Source organism: Oncorhynchus tshawytscha, linkage group LG13 (genome assembly GCF_018296145.1).
Source record: "Oncorhynchus tshawytscha isolate Ot180627B linkage group LG13, Otsh_v2.0, whole genome shotgun sequence".
In the NCBI taxonomy this organism is placed as follows: domain Eukaryota; kingdom Metazoa; phylum Chordata; class Actinopteri; order Salmoniformes; family Salmonidae; genus Oncorhynchus; species Oncorhynchus tshawytscha.
The window spans coordinates 62282144-62297457 of NC_056441.1; the positions used below are offsets into that span (position 1 = coordinate 62282144).

Consider the following 15314-nt stretch of genomic DNA (forward strand, 5'->3'; position numbering starts at 1 on the left):
TTATGTCAATATAGGACTCGTTTTACTGTGGATATAGATACTTTTGTACCTGTTTCCTCCAGCATCTTCACAAGGCCCTTTGCTGTTGTTCTGGGGCTGATTTGCACTTTTCACACCAAAGTACGTTCATCTCTAGGAGACAGAACGAGTCTCCTTCCTGAGCGTTATGACTGCTGCGTGGTTCCATGGTGTTTACACTTGCATACTATTGTATGTACAGATGAACATGGTACCTTCAGGCGTTTGGAAATTGCTCCCAAGGATGAAGCGGACTTGTGGAGGTCTACAATTTTTTCTGAGGTCTTGGCTAATTTCTTTTGATTTCCCCATGATGTCAAGCAAAGAGGCACTGAGTTTGAAGGTAGGCCTTGAAATAGATCCACAGGTACACTTTCAATTGACTCAAATGATGCCAGTTAGCCTACTAGAAGCTTCTAGAGCCATGACATCATTTTCTGGCATTTTCCAAGCTGTTTAAAGGCACAGTGAACTTAGTGTATGTACACTTCTGACCCACTGGAATTGTGATATGGTGAATTTTAAGTGAAATAATCTTTCTGTAAACAATTGTTGGAAAAATGACTTGTGTCATGCACAAAGTAGATGTCCTAACCGACTTGCCAAAACTATGGTTTATTAACAAGAAATTTGTGGAGTGGTTGAAAAACGAGTTTTAATGACTCCAACCTAAGGGTATGTAAACTTCCGACTTCAACTGTAAATAGCCTTGTGTTTTAGGGGCAGTTTAACATCACTTAACAAACACTTTTAAAAGATTTCTAAGTTGGAGTGGAGCTGAGTACTAATTAGCATCCATCACTGAGTGTGTTCCAAATGGCACCCTATTCCCTACGTGGAGCACTACTTTTGCAGCACACTCTATAGGGAATGAGGTGCAATTTGGAACATAGCCTCTGTGTCTCAAGGATGTAGTGTAGTTTCTCAGAGCCAATAAAGGTAACGTTTCTTCATTTAACATGTTAACAAATAAAAACGGTACAAAGACTCAAACTGTCAGCCTGGAAGAAGCTCCACCGTGATGAATGAAGGAAAATGGAGTCTCCCGATTTAGTCCATGGCAGAAGGCTAGCTAACCATAAATACAACCGTACACAGGGGTATTTTGTACAGGCTGCCAAAACCACTTAAATTGAACTTGTTTTTCTATCAGACAACAGACAGTAAGCTACGAGCTGAAGGTCATGCAGGTCTACATGGGTTGCATCCCAAATAACTTAGTGCACTACTGTATAGGGAAGTGCACTCTTTTTGCGGAGGAAAATACCCCAATAGGGCCCTGGTCAAAAGTACTATATAGGGAATAGGGTGCCATTTGGGACTCAGTTTGGTGTTACATTCTGATACCAAGAAGTGGTATCTCAACAGACACTAGTTAGTAGCTAGTTACACCCAACTCCAGGCGTAGTGAAAACTAACAATACTGCAAACTAACAATATTGATAACTTACATTACTGTAGTTCAGAGAAGGAACTAAGAGAGAACAGATAAGCAATCTCAACAACACCGTTTTGATTAGTGTTCTTTCTAGTTTCAGTCCTGCATGTGATTTGAAAAGCAGTATTTCAGAGATTCGTCTGGCTTTGTGGAACATCCCCTGCAAAGAAATTATGAAAATATCTGTTGCTACAAGCTTCTCCTGGTCCAGGATGCTGGAGAGAATCCCATCGATACTGAGATGAGCTTAGTGAGCTACAGTCTGTCAGAGGTACACACACAACCCCTATGCAGTCTGTCAGAGGTACACGCACAACCCTTATTCAGTCTGTCAGAGGTACACACACAACCCTTATACAGTCTGTCAGAGGTACACACACACAACCCTTATTCAGTCTGTCAGAGGTACACACACAACCCTTATTCAGTCGGTCAGAGGTAAACACAACCCTAATTTAATCTGTCAGAGGTACACCAAAAACCCCTACTCAAACCTCGGTTTTCCACAAAGAATGTATGAGGGGCGCTGCGCCAACCTGTGTCCTGGCTGTGCCAAAAAAATGTTTACTTTATTTATCAACTCTTAAGGAAATGTTTTGTTCTAGATTGTTGCAGGTGTTTAGCAGCAACTGCAGTTTAGCTGCCTCTAGAATAACAACTAGACCGGTCTGCTGAATTACATGACATTGTTTTTTTTCTTAGTTCTATTCCTGCTGGTCTCTATAATCTTTCTGACCTCCCCTGTCTGTCTATGTCTGAGTAGTTCTGCCCTTGTCTGTGTCTATTGTGCCACTAGAATACCAAGTAGACCTGTAAGGCTCATCGTGATTAAGGGATTAAGGACACCTGAAAGGAAGGACATGATTAATGGATGTCAAGTTCACCTCAACTAGACTGGAGGGAAGAAACAAAGGAACGTGTATAGGACATGAGAACATGTGTGACTGATCCCTTCAAACAAGACTCAAAAGACTACGTTTGCATCCCAAATGGTACCCTATTCCCTTTATAGTGCACTACTTTTGACCAGGTAGGGAATTGTATAGGGAATAGGTGCCATTTGGGACACACATATGGCACACTGAATTATTATGAGAGGGATCCAACACGCTACCAGATTATTTTTGTTCTTCCAGCAAGACAAGCTCCTTTTTCACTCCTCTGTAATAAATATTTACAAGAAATGACAGCATATCCCCCCCAATCAATCACACTAATAGAAATAAAGAGCTTTGTTTTGTTCCAAAAACACATTAATGGTTAAGTACATGAGATACAACCAACATACAGTTCAAACATACTGTTACATAGCTACAAATATACACACATGGAAATATATTCTGAGGCTATAACAGCCCCCTGGCACAGAATTAGTGCCATTTCTAGTCAGAAACCAAAGTCAGTATAAAAATATAGACAAAAAAAGGTATCTTCTACAAAATATTGACATCATGGCTCCCCGTTAGAATGTGCAAATCCTGGGTAGTTTAGTTCTCTTGACACTGATTGGATCGAGGGAAGAGGAAGTCCTCAGGAACAGGCAACATCCATTTTGGTCTCAGTTTTGATTCTAGTCCAGTTTGAGAGTCCCATTAGTTTATGATGCATCTACCACCTTTGGTGGTTTGAGAGTTACTTCATTATTTAACTACAGTGCTAATCACACTCTGTGTTCTGGCCAGAATGGAAGGTACACTGTACGATCCAGTCTATTGACACCACATACTGTGACCATTACACAATAGGAGGGGTACCACCCTGCAACCTAAATAGAGTGTCAATTGAGACAACACTTCTGTTTTTTGAGGAACAATAACTCAGTGTCTTCCAATCTCCAGTACCTCAGAGTCTATAGAGTCTATATCCTTATCTCAGTCTACAGAGTCTATATCCTCACCTGTGAGTCGATACAGTCTATATCCTCACCTGTAAGTCGATAGTCTATATCCTCACCTGCGAGTCGATACACTCTATATCCTCACCTGTGAGTCGATAGAGTCTATATCCTCACCTGTAAGTCGATAGTCTATATCCTCACCTGTAAGTCGATAGTCTATATCCTCACCTGTGAGTCGATACACTCTATATCCTCACCTGTGAGTCGATAGAGTCTATATCCTCACCTGTGAGTCGATACACTCTATATCCTCACCTGTAAGTCGATAGTCTATATCCTCACCTGTGAGTCGATACACTCTATATCCTCACCTGTAAGTCGATAGTCTATATCCTCACCTGCGAGTCGATACACTCTATATCCTCACCTGCGAGTCGATACACTCTATATCCTCACCTGTGAGTCGATAGAGTCTATATCCTCATCTCGGCCTCTTCAATGTGCTCCATGCTGTGTTCAGTGGTGCTGATCATGGAGGCTGAGGGGCCCTGGGTGACCCCGAAGGGTATGATGGCCGGGGAGCGGGCGGCCAGGGGGGACAGGGAGGGGGAAAAGCTGGGGGACATGGCTACTGAGGAGGGGGAGCCCTCGTGACTGATGGGGACCTCCGTAGGGAGGCCAGGTGGGGGAAGGAGGACCTTCCCACAGAGGGCTTGACAGGAGCAGGCTTGACCGGGACTGTCTTCGCCCCGGGGTGGGCTATGGAGGTGATTAGGGGCGGGGGGTCAATGCGAGGGGGTTTGGGGTCCACCTTGGCTTTGTGCTGGAGCGGTCTGCGAGGGTTAGGAGTGGCCGTCTCATCCTTTAACCTCGCTATCTCCGTGAAGACGCTTGCTAATGGCTGGAACTGGGGACACCAGTTCAGCAGGTAGTCCCAGTTATAACTACCCCTCAGCTCCTCGTCACTGGCCACTATGGCTGTGAGGGAGCCGTCCACAGCGGGTTTACCATCCACTGGGAAGGCATAGTCTTTAGGGTGGGAGATGTTCAGCCCCCTCCCTACCCCCAGATAACCTCCTCCATCCTCCCTGTAGACAGGCACCTGCCCAGCCAGCAGAGTCCCACTGAGATTGGCCAGCTTCTTGGCCTTAAACCACTGGTTGGCGTCAATGTTGGGCTCACACGAGATGTCAGACAGCTGGTCAGCGTCCTGCTGGATACCAGAGTCTGGCCCGCGGGCTGAGATGTGTTCCTGCATGGACGAAGAGATGGAGGAGACACGGGGGTACTCATTGATCATCCGGATCTCATCGTCCTCCGCCGCTTCAGCTGAGCCACGGCCGCTGGAGTGGGATGGATCCAGGGAGCCCCCGCGGGGGTATGGCCCTCCTCCTCCACTCCCTGTTTGGTCGGAAATGTACCCTGGTAAGGCCTGATGGTAGATGCGGTCGTTCCGGTCAGTGTCGGTAACTTTAGTCTCCTCTAGTTTGTGTAGCATGGTGCCATGGCCGGGAGAGGCTGGAGGTCTGCAGCGACTCTGCTGCTCCTTCCTCTGACGTCTCAGTCTCACACAAAACAGAGACATGGCGATGAAGATGAGGATGAGGATGGCTCCCAGGGACACAGCGATCACACTGACCAGCAGCAGGTTCATGTCAGACACCAGGCCGAAGGACGTGTTTGTCACGTCAACAGTGAGGCGGACGGTGGCCACGCGGGACGTCTCCAGAGGGCTGTGGGCCGTCAGCTCAAGGGTCATCACACGGACCTCCCTCTTGGCCCTGCTCATGTGTCGAACGTGGCTGTCCATCTTCAGGGAGACCACACCTGTCGATGCATTGACCTGGAAGTAGGGCGAGGGGTCAGCTAGGGAGTACAGAACAATCCCGTCCACTCCCTCGTCCTCGTCTCTGGCTGTCACCTGACCGATGCTCTGGCCCTTCTTCGCCCCCTCAGGAACCAGGAAGGAGAACTCTAAGTCGGAGAACACAGGGTCGTACTCATCCTCCCCCATCACGTACACCTGGATGGTCACCGTGGCAGAGAAGTTCCCTGCGTCCATGGCTAGAGCTACAAAGTTGAACATGTTGACCTTCTCAAAGTCAAAGGTGGAGCGAGTCCGGACCTCGCCTGACGTCTGGTTGAGCAGGAAGGAGTCTTTCCCCTCTCCAGTCTTGTCCAACATGTAGTACCTCAGCTTTCCGAAGACTCCCGTGTCCTGGTCGATGGCGTGCAGCATGGTGACAAGGGTGTTGTGAGGCTGGTTCTCTCTGACGCTGGCGGTGAGGATGGGGAGAGGGAAGTAAGGTCTGTTGTCATTAATGTCCTTCACCTCCACAGTGACAGGAGCCAGCGCATAGTGACCCTGTCCATCTGTCGCCTGCACAATGATCACATGGGATGCCTAGTAGGAGGGTCAGAGGGGGAGAGAGAGTGAGGGAAAGAGGGTGACAGAGAGAGATAGATGGTGAGAGAGATTAATACTTTCTTTCTCGCTGAAGGGAAATTAATTGTCAGCAGCAGAATATACAAACAGTCTATGTTACGATGACGCCGAAGAGGATGGCGGATGTTTTACATGCCCGTAACCAAGTGTGCTATTTTGTTCGTTATTTTTGTGTTTGTAACTTGTTTTTTTTCAAACTTATTTTGTACATAATGTTGCTGCTACCATCTCTTATGACCGAAAATAACTTCTTGACATCAGAACTGGGATTAATCACCACGGACGGGAAGAAGCTTTTTCCTTTAATGAGTCTGATGAGAAGGACTGATCTCCCGGGAACAGGCCCGGATCCCTGTCATTTGCGTGAAGCCTTTTGAGAATCCGTAGGCGAGCGAGTAAACTCCCACTGCCATCAATTCTACTTGCTAACATGCAATCATTGGAAAATAAAATGTATGATCTACAATTACGATTATCCCACCAACGGGACATTAAGAACTGTAATATCTTATGTTTCACCGAGTCGTGGCTGAACGAAGACACGGATAATATAGAGCTGGAGGGATATTCAATGCACTGGCAAAATATGGGGTGGAGGTGTGTGTCTTTTTGTCAGTAACAGATGGTGTGGGATGTCTAATATTAAAGAAGTCTCTGAAACCTACTACACCGGCTCTGACGCTCGTCGGATGTGGCAGGGCTTGAAAACTATTACGGACTACAAAGGGAAACCCAGACGCGAGCCTACCAGGTGAGCTAAATGCCCTTTATGCTCACTTCGAGGCAAGCAACACTAAAGCATGCACGAGAGCACCAGCTGTTCTGGATGACTGTGTGATGAAGCTCTCGGTAGCCGATGTGAGCAAGACCTTTAAACATGTCAACATTCACAAACCTGAGGGTACAGATGGATTACCAGGATGTGTACTCAAAGAATGTGTGGACCAACTGGCAAGTGTCTATAATACCTACATGTTTCAAGCCGACCAACATCCCTGTGCACAAGGACGCGAAGGTAACCTGCCTAAACAATTACCGCCCCGTAGCACTCACGTCGGTAGCCATGAAATGCTTTGAAAGGCAGGTCATGGCTCACATTAAAAGCATCCTCCTGGACACCCTAGACTCACTCCAATTTGCATACCTCCCCAACAGATCCACAGATGACGCAATCTCAATCGCACTCCACACTGCCCTTTCCCACCTGGACAAAAGGAACAGCTACGTGAGAATGCTGTTCATTGACTACAGCTCAGCTTTCAACACCATAGTGTCCACGAAGCTCATCACTAAGCTAAGAACCCTGGGACTAAACACGTCCCTCTGCAACTGGATCCTGGAATTCCTGACGGGCCGCCCCCAGGTGGTAAGGGTAGGCAACAACATGTCTGCCACGCTGATCCTCAACACTGGGGCCCCTCAGGGGTCTGTACTTAGTTCCCTCCTGTACTCCCTGTTCATCCACGACTGCGTGGCCAAACATGACTCCAACACCATCATTAAGTTTGCTGATGACACAACAGTGGTAGGCCTGATCACCGACAACGATGAGACAGCTTATAGGGAGGAGGTCAGAGACCTGGCAGTGTGGTGCCAGGACAACAACCTTTCCCTCAATGTGAGCAAGACAAAGGAGCTGATCGTGGACTACAGGAAAGGGTGGGCCAAACAGGCCCCCATTAGCATCAACGGGGCTGTAGTGGAGCGGGTCGAGAGTTTCAAGTTCCTTGGTGTCCACATCACCAACGAACTATCATGGTCCAAACATGCCAAGGCAGTCGTGAAGAGGGCACGACAAAACGTTTTACCCTTCAGGAGACTGATTTGGCATGGGTCCCCATATCCTCAAAAGGTTCTACAGCTGCACCATCGAGAGCATCCTGACCAGTTGCATCACCGCCTGGTATGGCAACTGCTCGGCATCTGACCTTAAGGTGCTACAGAGGGTAGTGCGTATGACCCAGTACATCACTGGGGCCAAGCTTCCTGCAAACAAGGACCTATATACTAGGCGATGTTGAGCAAAGCCCATAAAATTGTCAGAGACTCCAGTCACCCAAGTCATAGACTGTTCTCTCTGCTACCGCACGGCAAGCAGTACCGGAGCGCCAACTGTAGGACCAAAAGGCTCCTTAACAGCTTCTACCCCCAATTCATAAGACTGCTGAACAATTAATCAAATGGCCCCTCCATTTGTTTTGTACACTGCCGCTACTGACTGTTTATTATCTCTGCATAGTCACCCCTACCTACATTTGGGCGGCAGGTAGCCTAGTGGTTCGAGTGTTGGGCCAGTAACCAAGAGGTTGCTAGATCGAATCCCCAAGCTGACAAGGTAAAAATCTGTTGTTCTGTCCCTGAACAAGGCAGTTAACCCACTGTTCCTAGGCTGTAATTGTGAATAAGAATTTGTTCTTAACTGACTTGCCTAGTTAAATAAAGGTAAAATAAAAAAATAAATGTAAAAATGACCTTTAACCCATACCCCCGCACACTGACTCGGGTAGAATAAGGTAAAATAAAAAAAGAAATGTAAAAATGACCTTTAACCCATACCCCCGCACACTGACTTGGTACCGGTACCTGCTGTATATAGCCTCGTTATTGTTATGAAATTGTGTTACTTTTTAATTATTTTTTACTTTAGTTTATTTGGTAAATATTTTCTTAAATCTTCTTGAACTTACTGTTGGTTAAGGGCTTGTAAGTAACCATTTCAAGGTAAGGTCTACTACACTTGTTGTATTCGGCGCATGTGACAAATAAAGTTTGATTTGATAACTATTGACCAAGTCTTTGTCTATTTCTGTATCAAACTATTTCCTATGTAGTACACTTCTTTTGACCAGGGCCCATAGGGCTCTTTAAAAAGTTGTGCACTATATGGGAAATAGGGTGCCATTTGGGGCACATGACAAGACAGGAAGTGCCTTGGTACCTGTCTCTCGCTGTCCAGTGGTCTCTGCAGCTTCAGGGCTCCGGTCCAGCGGTCTACCTGGAACATACCCGTCTCATCCCCAGAGCTGATCAGGTACTGCACCTTCCCTACGGCCGGGGAGTCTGGGTCTGTTGCAGACAGGCTGAGGACCTCAGTCCCTGTGGCTGCTCCTTCACTCACCACCACACTGCAGGGTTCAAGGGGTTATTATTAGTCACTTTTACAAAAAACCTGACTTTTGGTTTCCCAGTGCAAACACATGTAATAGAGTAATTAAGGACATTTAACAAACAACAAAGTACCAAATTACCTGAACTCTGCCCTGCTGAACGCCGGAGGGTTGTCATTAGTATCCATCACACTGATCAGCGCAGAGACAGCCGAGCTCCTCTGGGGCACGCCACGGTCCGACACGACCACGGTCAGGTTGTAACTGGACACCGCCTCAAAGTCCAGCCCCTCACCGGTCAATACCAGGCTGCCTACCGTCTGGAAGCCCCGTCCTTCTAGGAAGCGTACCGTGCTCTCAATCTGGAAGGCATTGCCTGCGTTTCCACTGGCTATGGTGAAGTCAAAGCCGCAGTTGTCGCGTGACGTGTCGCCGTCGGCCGCCTCCAGGGTCAGGATGGTGGCGCCCGGGAGGCCGTCCTCCGACACCGTGGCTCTGTACTCTGATTGGTGGAAGACGGGCGCGTTGTCGTTGACGTCAGTCACCTGGACCTGTACAGTAGCGGTGGAGGAGAGGGCTGGTGCTCCCATGTCTCTGGACTCTATTACCACCAGGATAGAAGGGTTCTCAGAGTCAAACTCTGCCTGCTGGGTGATGAACAGGGTACCATTGCTGGGGTCGATGTAGAAGATGTCCCGGGTTGATGACATCACTCTGTACATGACACGGCCGTTCTCTCCAGAGTCCCGGTCCGTGGCTGTCACAGTGACAACTGCACTGCCAGCTGGGGTGTGCTCTGCCAGAATCACCTGGGAAACACAGCAGGGACGTATTCAGAATAGTTGAGGCATGTTGGACAGGCATGCTAATGGTTAATGGTACCAGGAATCTGAGTTAGTAAACTAAATGAGGAAAATACATACATACACACACACACACACACACACACAGTATCATTATTGATCTGTATGTACATAGAAAAATCCAGCTAAATAGTTCTCATAGTCTCTTATGGCATCATTGCATCCTGCCAACACAAACACAGATTTTCCAAGGCTAGTGGAGGCCGGTTAGAGGATAGACTACCTGGTAAAGATCCTGTGTGAACGTAGGAACGTTATCATTGACATCCTCTACCAGTATGGTGAGGTTAGCTTCAGTCTGGTGTTTGGAGTCAGTAGCCCTGACAGTCAGCGTGTACCAGGTCCTCTCCTCGTAGTCCAGAGGGGCGGTCAGAGACACCCCGCCCCCGTAGCGGTGGATCCCAAACACGCCCTGGGAGGACGGGTCCAGGTGGAGGGTGTAGGACAGGGTTGGGCCTGAGTCAACGTCGTTTCCAGTCACCTGGGTTATTACCGAGCCAATCAGAGTGTCTGGAGGGAGGGAGAGAAAAGGGGAGGGGCATAGTACAGGGGGATAGAGAGTGAGAGTGAGAGAGAGCGAGAGAACAGGGTTTGGGAGATTGTTATATGGGAACAACACTATAGCCATAGAAGCAGCTCCCAGCACATAACATATCCTATTACATCATGTTGCTTTTAGGAATATATTGCACACTTCTGATTTATTTATTTTCCTGAATTGGATATTTTATACAGGAAACTGTAGACGTCATATGTACAGAAGGATATGAATAGAGGGAAACTTGGCTTCAGAACGACTCATAAAAGGGTCAGTTTTATCACTGAGAACTGCCGAGTGCTGCCAGAGAGAGGAGTGAGGATCAGTGATAAGATCAGTGGACTAAAGGTTCACTGTTTAATTGACTGTGTCTCAAATGTCTTAGAAACTTGATACATACACCCCCTGGTAGAGCACGACATAGTGAATAGGATGTCAGTTAAACACACTTGGGTTCAAATACTATTTCAAACCATTCAAAAACTTTGTGTTTGCTTTAGCCTGCCTGAAGTACCAGTTGGGTGAGGTTTGCACTTTTGCGAAGCCCAGCTAAAGTATTTAAAATGAATTCAAATCATATTTGAACCCGGGTCTGCAGTTGAGACCTGTGGGTCATTGACTTACTCTCTGGCACTCTGATCTCGCGCGGCAAGGGGATTGTAGGACTATTGTCATTGAGGTCCACGATTATCACCGTGAGGGTCGCCGAGCCAGCCAATCGTGGTGTGCCCCGGTCCGTTGCCGTAACAACCAGCCTGGTGCCATGGAAATGATAAAAGAAACGGTCAGTTGGAGTTTGGTTCTTATCTTTTATGTTTCAAGTTTCATAACCTTTCATCTCCTGCTGTCTTACATCAGAACCTGTTGTAGCCCAGAGCATGACAGATATTTAGTTTCCAATACAAAGAGAAAGAGAGTACAGGAACAGAGACAGTATTTATAGACTGAAAACAAAGGTTAGCCCGCTTAGGGAAACCACATGGCAGGCAGATTGTGAACAAACACACACTCTCACAAGGCCCTGCCCCTCACTTGGTTTGTGTCCAGATCTCTCGGTCCATGATAGCGGCGGTGGTGATGCTTCCAGTCAGCGGGTCGATCTTGAACAGACCGCTGAGAGACGACGACCTCAGGCTGTAGGTCACCTGACCATTCTGGCCCTGGTCCAGGTCATCAGCCACCACCTGCATGGGACAGAAAGGAAGTCACATGACAGAGGTCAGAAAGAAAATCCTAAACCAAAAAAAGCAAAAAAGTCTTCTGATATCACTGGTTTTCTTTTGTCTTAAAAGCAAAGTGTACTTGTGTTTATGGTTAGCCATTTACAATCCGTTTTATTGTGTAGGAAACTGATTTTGCTGTCATTGGCTGTTGTTCACCCTTCCCCTGCTGTTCATTATTTTGAATGTTGTTTTGTTTTGTTTTTGAAAGCAATAGAAAAAATATTTAAAATAATAATAATCTGCCAACACCTGGGGACAGACAGGAAGTCACATGACCAGAGGTCAAAGGTTAGAGAGGAAATGAATCAAAACAAAGAACAGATTTACAACAGCTGTGGAACAGTAACAGGACCTGGTGATGAATATTGGACTTGGAGAGTTTATAAGAAGGTTCTAAATGGCCGTGGTTTCATACAGCATACAGTTGAGTCTACAGTGGTTAGAGTGTTGGGCCAGTAACCGAAAGGTTGCTGGATCGAATCCAAGAGCTGACAAGGTAAAAATCTGTCATTCTGCCCCTGAGCAAGGCAGTTAACCCACTGTTCCCCGGGCACCAAAGACGTGGATGTCGATTATGGCAGCACCCCGCACCTCTCTGATTCAGAGGGGTTGGGTTAAATGCAGAAGACACATTTCAGTTGAATGCATTCAGTTGTACAACTAACTAGGTATCCCCCTTTCCCTTTCCCTTTATATACTCAACTGGGAAACACACTGCAGTATAGGCATAGGAACAAACAGTCACCTCTCAGAACTACCTCAGGAGCACTGAAACTATCCAGATCTCTACCGTCTGAACTTAGAGCGTTTTCTAGCCCACAATCTCACACCACCTATAGCCAAGCATAATGCAGGTGTGTTTGTGAGTGTCTGCGTGCACCAGTGTGTGCACACTCATTAGTGTACCTACCTGTATGATAGGGAAATGATATCCCTGTGCCTCTCGTATGTAGGCTACATAGTTCTGCAGCTGGAAGCGTGGCAGGTTGTCATTGACGTCCTGAAGGATCAGGTTGACCGCCATGAAGGAACTGGAGGATGCAGTTTCAGCCTTCACCACTAGGCGGAGTCTAGGGGTCTCCTCATAGTCCAGCCCCATGGAGCTCTGTACCCAGATCTCACCTGGTTAGAACAATAACAAGGACAGATCTCACCTGGTTAGAACAATAACAAAGAGTCTGAGAACCAATTGGACAATGGATATTCATGATATGCATCAGGGATGTAGAGTGTAAACACACATAAAGAGTTTTTTACACACCTTTTTCATACAGTGAATCTAAAAAAAAGTGTTTTACGCAATTTTTGTCAACATGGGTTTTTATGTAATTCCCCACCCCAGTGGCTTACCAGTGGAGGAGCTGATTCCAAAGGAGTGTAGGGTGTTGCCGCTGAAGATGCTGTAACTGATCCCACTACGGGATCCATCAGGGTACTGGGCCTGAGTCTGCACCACAGCAGTACCTGGAGGAGGACAACACCCACCTCACTATCACACTGTGTTCTAAACCCACACACCTCACTAGCACACTGATTACTTACATTATACACACCTCAGACTCACAACTAAATATATATATATTATTATAAACTGGGTGTTTCGAACCCTGAATGCTGATTGGCTGACAGCCGTGGTAAATCAAACCGTATACCACGGGTATGACAAAACATTTATTTTTACTGCTCTAATTACGTTGGTAAGCAGTTTATAATAGCAATAAGGCGCCTCTGGGGTTTGTGATATATGGCCAATATACCACGGCTAAGGGCTGAATCCAGGCACTCAGCGTTGTGTTGTGCTTAAAGACAGACATTAGCCGTGGTATATTGGTCATATACCACACCCCCTCGGAACTTATTGCTTAAATATCACACTCTTTGAATCAAAGAAAAATCCCCTGTTCCTACCTTTGGCGGCGTTCTCCTGCAGACTGACGTCTCTAGCGTGGCGTGAGAAGCGGATCCCCCTGTAGGTCTGTTCTCTGATGTAGATGACCACCACCCCTAGAGAGGACTGAGCTGGGCTTCCCTGGTCCATAGCCTCTACAATCAGAGTCCTCTGGCCCTGGGTCAGACCCTGCAGCTTCTCTGTAGCCTGGGATGAAATAATTAATTAATTAATGAAAATGATTTTTGTCTTAAGTCTCCCTAAGCAAGCCATCCCTTAAGTGGGTATTTGACACAAATATCCTGATGAATAACGTAACAACACCTGGATGTCCCCGGTCAGAGAGTTGATGGTGAAGCCCCGGACAGGGCTGGCGAAGCGGTAGAACAGTGAGCCGTTGGCCCCAAAATCCCGGTCCTCCGCCCGCATAGTGGACAGGACGCGATGGGAGGAGACACTGGAGAAGAAGAAGAAGAACATGGATGTCCAACTAAAAGTTGTCTTCTGCTTTTATTCAAACCCCTCTGAAAGACACATGCAGAGGGAGGCTTGGAGCATAGGGCAGGCATACTACGATGCCAGTTGAGCAGTTTAGGGGTACGTGCCTTGTTCAAGGGCACAACAGTAGGGGATGGCATCTGAGACACACAACAGCAAGTGATGGCATCTAAGACACACAACAGCAAGTGATGGCATCTAAGACACACAACAGCAAGTGATGGCATCTAAGACACACAACAGCAAGTGATGGCACCTAAGACACACAACAGCAAGTGATGGCACCTAAGACGCACAACAGCAAGTGATGGCACCTAAGACGCACAACAGCAAGTGATGGCATCTAAGACGCACAACAGCAAGTGATGGCATCTAAGACACACAACAGCAAGTGATGGCATCTAAGACGCACAACAGCAAGTGATGGCATCTAAGACGCACAACAGCAAGTGATGGCATCTAAGACGCACAACAGCAAGTGATGGCATCTAAGACGCACAACAGCAAGTGATGGCATCTAAGACGCACAACAGCAAGTGATGGCATCTAAGACGCACAACAGCAAGTGATGGCATCTAAGACACACAACAGCAAGTGATGGCATCTAAGACACACATCAGCAAGTGATGGCATCTAAGACGCACAACAGCAAGTGATGGCATCTAAGACACACAACAGCAAGTGATGGCATCTAAGACACACAACAGCAAGTGATGGCATCTAAGACACACAACAGCAAGTGATGGCACCTAAGACACACAACAGCAAGTGATGGCACCTAAGACACACAACAGCAAGTGATGGCATCTAAGACACACAACAGCAAGTGATGGCATCTAAGACACACAACAGCAAGTGATGGCATCTAAGACACACAACAGCAAGTGATGGCATCTAAGACACACAACAGCAAGTGATGGCATCTAAGACACACAACAGCAAGTGATGGCATCTAAGACACACAACAGCAAGTGATGGCATGCCAGCAACACTTTTTATAAATGTTTCATTTAAATCACAACAAAGAAGACATGTGAAAGACAAAACTGTACAGATAAACCTTCCAGATGCCAGCCCAGTCCAACCCAGATTCTTCCCTGTCGGACATGGGATTTGAATCAGCAAACTTCCTGCCGCTAAGCTCCTGGCTACCTACCTGGAGGCTGAGATGTTGATGACGAGGGGGTCCTGGATGAAGAATGGAGCGTTGTCATTCACGTCCTGTACATGCACGGTGACCGTGGCGGTGGAGTTGCGAGGGCTGGCGGGGGATGAGTCTATGGCGCAGACATCGAAAGTGTACAACGTGGTTCGTTCCCGGTCGAGCGGCGCGGCGGTGATGACATGTCCCGTGTGCTGGTCGATGATGAACATGCCCTGGGAGCCACGCGACAGGAAGTACAGCACCTGGCATTAGAACAGATTACAGTAGATTAGATTACAAAAAGTAACATCACT

The 15314-nt window shown here is 47.2% G+C and overlaps 1 pseudogene; it reads right to left on the reverse strand.

The window, feature by feature from the left end:
* Positions 1-622: 622 nt before the first annotated feature.
* Positions 623-15314, reverse strand: part of LOC112266120 — a 46676-nt pseudogene continuing 31984 nt past the window's right edge.